Raw genomic sequence first — 5,922 nt, 5'->3', positions numbered from 1 at the left:
CCCCTGAGTCCAGACAGCTTTCTGCTGCCACTGCCACACAAGGCTCAGGACCCAAGGGGGCGAGGCCACCCCAGGTCCCAGGTGATGAGGGCCCAACAGGCCGAGGGAGGCAGACAGCAGGGGCTGGCCCTCAGCTCACCATCTCCGTGCTGGGAAGACTTTATGCCCATTTCCCAGAACAGAAAACTGAGTCTAGGGGGAGAGGATGTGCCGACAGGTGGAGACAGCAGCCCAGGTTAAAAACTTGGCTCCTTGTGTGATTTCACAAAGGGATATCAATAGGTGGAGATGGAGTGACAGACAGATGAGACACAAGTGACAAGCAAAAGGTGATGAGCCAAGCTGAGAAAGTCAGAGTTGGGATCTGGCGCCCGACTCGGCATCCACCAGAGTCCCCTCGCCACCTGCACGCACCTCTGGATGCCCCCTCACCCCACTTCTCCTTCCAGGGAGTGCTTGCAGAGGCCAGGTTTCCCAGGGACCCGGACACCTCACCCACCATCACACACGGGGCTCCTGTCTCCCCTGCCCCTCCTGGCAGCAGCTGGAAAGATTGAAGTTAGACTCAAAGGGGGACCTTGAAGGAGAAGGTGAGGTGCCAGGCAAGGCAAGTGCAGAAGGGCCAGGTGTGGGCAGGTGAGGCTGGGAGGAAGCCCGCGGGGAGGCAGGGGACTGGCGGCGATGACAGGGGAGGAGGTGGCCCAGGGTGGCAGGCGCTGGAGGCCACGATGGCGGCTGGTGGGTCTGTGCCAGTGGCTGCCGCAGGATGAGGCTGAGCCGCTGCTGGGGTAGGGGCTGGGTGACTGGGGACTCCCACCCGGAGCTCTGGGAGGGGAGGGGGCGGCGTGGGGTCAGGTCCTCTCACCCCCATCTCCATAGGAGGAGAGACGGGTTAGAGGGAGATGGGCTAGTCAAGACGGTCGCAGTGAAAACGACAATAACTTGGGAATTGTGAGTCAGCCCCTTCTTGCGCCAGACTGCACACGCTTGTTTAAGCTACCCCGGAGCCTCGGGAGGAAGCTGTGAGGATACCCAATTGACGGATGAGGCCACTGAGGAGCCTGGGGCTGGCTGGGTAGTGGCAGAAGGGGACTGTGGTCTAGGGTTTATCCCTGGGGCGCCCGGCCCTCCCTTCCAAGCAGCCTCTCCATCCCAAGCGCACACACACACACGCGCGCCCACGCCCGCGAGCTCTGCTTCAACACGGCTGACCCGAGAGTTTCCCACGCTGGGGAGTCCGGGGGGACCGGGGATGGGGGGCGGGTGCGGTCTGCACAAACGCGCGCACCCTCAGCGGTGACGGGGCGCGCCCTGCGCTCCCAGACCCGAGGACCAGGGGCGGCTCGCCCCCGCACTCCGTGCGCACGCACGCGCACACGCTCCAGCCCCCCGCGGTTTCCAACATCATTGTAACTCGGATCAAAAAAAAAAAATGCATGTGCGTGTGTCCGTGTGCCTGCGCGCGTGTGTGAGGGGAAGAGCAACAGCTAGACAAGAGAGACAGAGCGGAGAGATACAGACACAGACACATAGAGATGGGGCTGGGTGGAGTGGGGTGGGGGGAGGGCTGGTCCTGGGTCTACACCCCAGACTCATCTTTCTGCCCGGAGGGCTAGTGGGGTGCGAGCGCCTCTCTCTGTGTGCGCTGCGAGGGCGGTGGGGTCCTCGCGTCCCTCCTGCTCGGTCCTCGTCCTGCGCCCACCATGCCCGTCCCCACCTCACGAGACGGGTGAGAAGCCAGCCCCCCGCCCTTCCCTCTCCGCTGCCCCCCGCCCCCGAACCGAGCCTAGAGGCCGCGCAGCCCGAGGGGGCCAGGATTCAAGGCCGGGGAACCCCCAGATCGTGATGCCCCTCGGACGGTGGGAGCCCAGTAGCGCCCACTCCAGGTCCAGACCGCCGCTGCGTCTCTCTCCCCGCCGCCTCGGTGCCCATCTCGCCCGCTGCCAGCCCGCAGCCACCCCCACCCGCTTCTGCGGCGCCTGGGCCTCCTTCCCCTCCTTCCTCGCCCTCCGCCATCTCTCCGTGCTTGTCTCCCCCCGCCCCCCGGCCCCCGACACACACCGCGAGGGACACTCACCCCAGTGGCTCGGCTTCCGCTGGGCCTCTCCCTGCGCCCCAGGCCCCCCCCTCCGCATGCCTCCAGCCGCCGGGGGCTCTGCCTCCCCAGTCCTCCAGGGTTTCCCGTCGAGGTTGTGGCGGGGGGGGGGCGCAGGGGCTTCTTGGGTCTCCCCGCGCCCCCCCCCCTCGCCTGTCGCCCTTCCCACCCCCCCTCCCCGGGAGGCTCGTCTAGGCCACTGCAGCAACCGTCTCCTCCTCCCCTCCCGGCTCGCCTTCTCCGGTCGGCTACCCCCGCCCCCACCTCCGTCCGCCTCCCGTCTCCCCCTGGGGACCCCAGCCCCCTGCTCTCTCCCTGACCCCCCTGCCTCCTCCAGTCCCCCGTCCACCTCTTCAGGGCCCCCCTCCAACCCCCTCCTCAGGCGCCCCCCTCGCTGTCTCGCTGCCCTTGGGACCACCGGGCCCCCCTCTCCTCCTCATCTCCTCACTCTCGCTGCGCCCCCATCACCCGCTCGTAGGCCGGTCGGGGAGCGCGTCTCGGTCAGATTCTGTCCGTCGGTCCGTCCGTCTCGGTCTCCCTCGGCCGGACTCCGTCTGTCTCTCGCTCGCTTTCTCCGCGATTACAATTTCTAGTCACACGGCAGTGCAGAGCCAAGCTGTGCGCCTCGGCTCCCTCCTCCCCGCTATCTTCTTCCTCGCTTCCTGCGCGGGGCGGGTGCCTCCCCTCCCTCCTCCTCGCCCGCCCCCCCACCCCCCACCCTTTCCTTGCGCCGGAGGCCTCCCCCTCCCCCGCTAATCAAAGGCTCTGTTATCTAATTAACCCATTGGTTCTGGGCAGCCGGGGAAGGTCGAGGGAAGCGGGGGAGGAAGGTTGAAGGCTGGGCTGCCCGGGGAAGTGGGGGAAGGGGGGCTCTGGGCCGTGCCAAGCCCGGCCTCGTGGTCCAGACAAACTCAAGGGCTGCAAAACCAGGCCGGGCGGGCGCTGGCCGCCCCCCTCCACCGCTGGCCACACCACCCCCTCCCACACCTGCCCCCCAGAGTGCAGACAACCTAGCTAGGGCTCCTCTGCAGGCAGGCGCTCCCCTCAGCACCCCAGAAGCTCCCCCAGGCGCTCCCCCCATCACATGGGCACAGACCTCCACCCCAATATACCAGCGAACCGGGCCCACGTCACCCCAGTCCTTCAGCCGGAGGGCCAACCCCTGCTCATATCACAAAGAAACCCACCCGCAGATGCAGTCCCTCCCGCTGGACCTCAGCTGTTTCCAGCTACCTGCCTCCTGATACACTTCTGCAAAATGGGCAGGGCAGCCTCTTCCGTTCATTCTACTCATCCATCAGTCGATGAATCCATCCATCTAACAGGTTTCCCCCCATGTCCCTACTATGTGCAGACGCCCTTAGAGATGCTGACAAACGCTACCGCCACCCTCCAGGCCCCACCGTCAAGCAGCAGTAGTAGAAAACGATAGGTCAAGCACCAGGGGGTCTGGGTTGAGTCCTGGACTTGCTGTGTGACCTCGGGCCAGTGACTTCATTTTTCTGAGCTGCAGAAAAACGCGGTGAGACAGGGATAATAATAGTATCTATCTCACGGGGCCACTGGGGGACTGACTGGCTCAGGAAATGGCTCTCTCTTGACAGTAAATGCAGATCTGACCACTTCTTATCCCCGCCACCATCTCCCCTAGGTGATCAGAGGTGCCTCCTCACTGGTCTCCCCTCTCTGACTCTCGCCCTCCCTCCCAGACTATTCCCACAGGTGGTCTGAGGGGTCCCGCCCCTCCAGTGCTCAGCGGCCCTCACATGCTGTCTGGGTGAGTGGAGGGGGTCGAGGGGGGGCGGGGAGTAGGTGTGTGTGTGTGTAACCTGACCAAGGTTAAGCAGACCCTCTGATGCTCCCCTGCTCACCCAACCACTTCGGGACACAGTAACTTCTTGCTGCTTCCGGATCTGGGCAACCCACTCCCAGTATTCTTATCTGGAGAATCCCATGGACAGAGGAGCCTGGTGGACTACAGTCCGTGGGGTCACAAAGAGTTGGACACGACTGCAGTGACTGAACAACAAGCCCATGAGTGTAAGCTCCTCAAGGGCAGGGACCTCGTCTAATGTGTGCACTCTGGTTCCCGCACTTAGATGGTGCCTGGCACAGGGTAGGTGCTCAATGAACCCCGAGTGGAGGCATCAGCAGGTAAGTTATCTGACTCATTTAGATGCCTTCCCTCCTACCGTCACCCAGAGATGCCCCTCTCTGCACACTCAGCCCAGATACGCACTCCCAGCTGCACATCTCAGGCTCATCCCCTACACGTCCTGAATCCCGACGTTCCCTCCCATCCCGGGAGGCCAGCCTGGTGGAGGCAGCACATCCATATACCATGAACACAACCGCCTTCAGCTGGACATCCGTGCCCACGCCGTGGTGCCACGGCTGATCGGCTCCCAGATACTCTACCCAAGGTCCCCAGGGCAGCTGTGTTCACCCACCAAACGCAGGCCAATCTGAGGGGAGCCACATCTCCGATGCCACCTGTGTGGGCTACACCGCTGTGCACCAAGGGGACACCTGGCCCCAGATACATCCCTCCAAACCAGCCAACAGGAGTGCTGGCTAACCCTCTTCAGGGCTGAGGTACACGCCTGACTCACAGCATCTCCTTGAATAATGCCACCACCATGCACGAATGTCCGCCATGTATCTGGCCCAGCAAGATCTCTACCCGTTGATCCCAGTGGCTTGTCACTGAGGTTGGGACCCCTCAGTGCAGCAGTTGCCCCAGCGACCCCCTCAAAGCCCTTCCTGCAGCCTTCCCCACCAGGGCTCCCTCTGGCTTTCCCTGGGTCCCAGCGGCTCTCCAGCCCCTCCCTTACCCTTTACCTCAACTTCTTGGGGTTTTCTTCATTTCTCCCAGCCGCTTCCCCCAGGCTCCTCGGGCCAAACACCTCGCTCCTTTTAAAGACAGTTCTTCCCTGCATTTGTTCCAGACCTTCACACCCCAGCTCTGGTCAGCTGTCAGTATTAGAGGGACTGGGCTCCGTGCTGGCAGGTTGGCTAGCATTTACCATTGCTCTCCCATTGGCCCTCTGACAGGGGACTGCTCTTACCCCCATTTCACAGACAGGAAAAGTGAGGCAGAGAGAAGCAAAGTCGCCTGTTCAAGGCCAAAGACACAGCTGGGATGGGGCCCCTCCCTGTCAGCCTCCCCAGAGCTGAGGGGCTCCAGACTTTCCAGTTTGTCCTGATAGCAGGGACAATTCTCCTGGGGGACCTGCTCAAAGGTGACCTGCCTTCTGTGTCCCCTACGGCCAGGGTGCACCCGTGACAGTGACGGGGAGCTCCAGTGAGCTTTCACTATGGGCCCAGCGCCAACTGAGTGCTGCCCGCCGTCACCTGGTGTGTGTGTGCTAAGCCATTCAGTTGTATCCGACTCTTTGCGACCCTATGGACTGTAGCCCACCAGGCTCCTCTGTCCATGGGGATTCTCCAGGCAAGAATACTGGAGTGGGTTGCCATTTCCTCCTCCAGAGGATCTTCCCGACCCTGGGATCGAGCCCACGTCTCTTAATGTCTCCTGCACTGGCAGGCAGGTTCTTTACCCCTAGTGCCACCTGGGGGGCCCCCTCCCCTGGAGCTGCTGGCTTCTCCCTGTGGCCCTAGGAGGAAGTCATTGTCCTTGTGCCCATTTCCCAGATGGAGAAGCAGATCCTGAGGGCTGCAGGCACCGGCCGATTGTCATGGAGCCCGGAGGCGGGACAGTTGGGACTGGAACCCAAGCCCCAGCCCTGGGCCAGGTCACCGTGCTGCCTCTCTCACCCCAGCGCCCCGGAGAAGCCTTGACACTAGGATCCTCCACCGCTATGTGG

Source organism: Bos mutus, chromosome 18 (assembly GCF_027580195.1).
Source record: "Bos mutus isolate GX-2022 chromosome 18, NWIPB_WYAK_1.1, whole genome shotgun sequence".
In the NCBI taxonomy this organism is placed as follows: Eukaryota; Metazoa; Chordata; class Mammalia; order Artiodactyla; family Bovidae; genus Bos; species Bos mutus.
The sequence above is the reverse complement of the archived record's forward strand: the minus strand, read 5'-3'. Positions refer to the sequence as shown.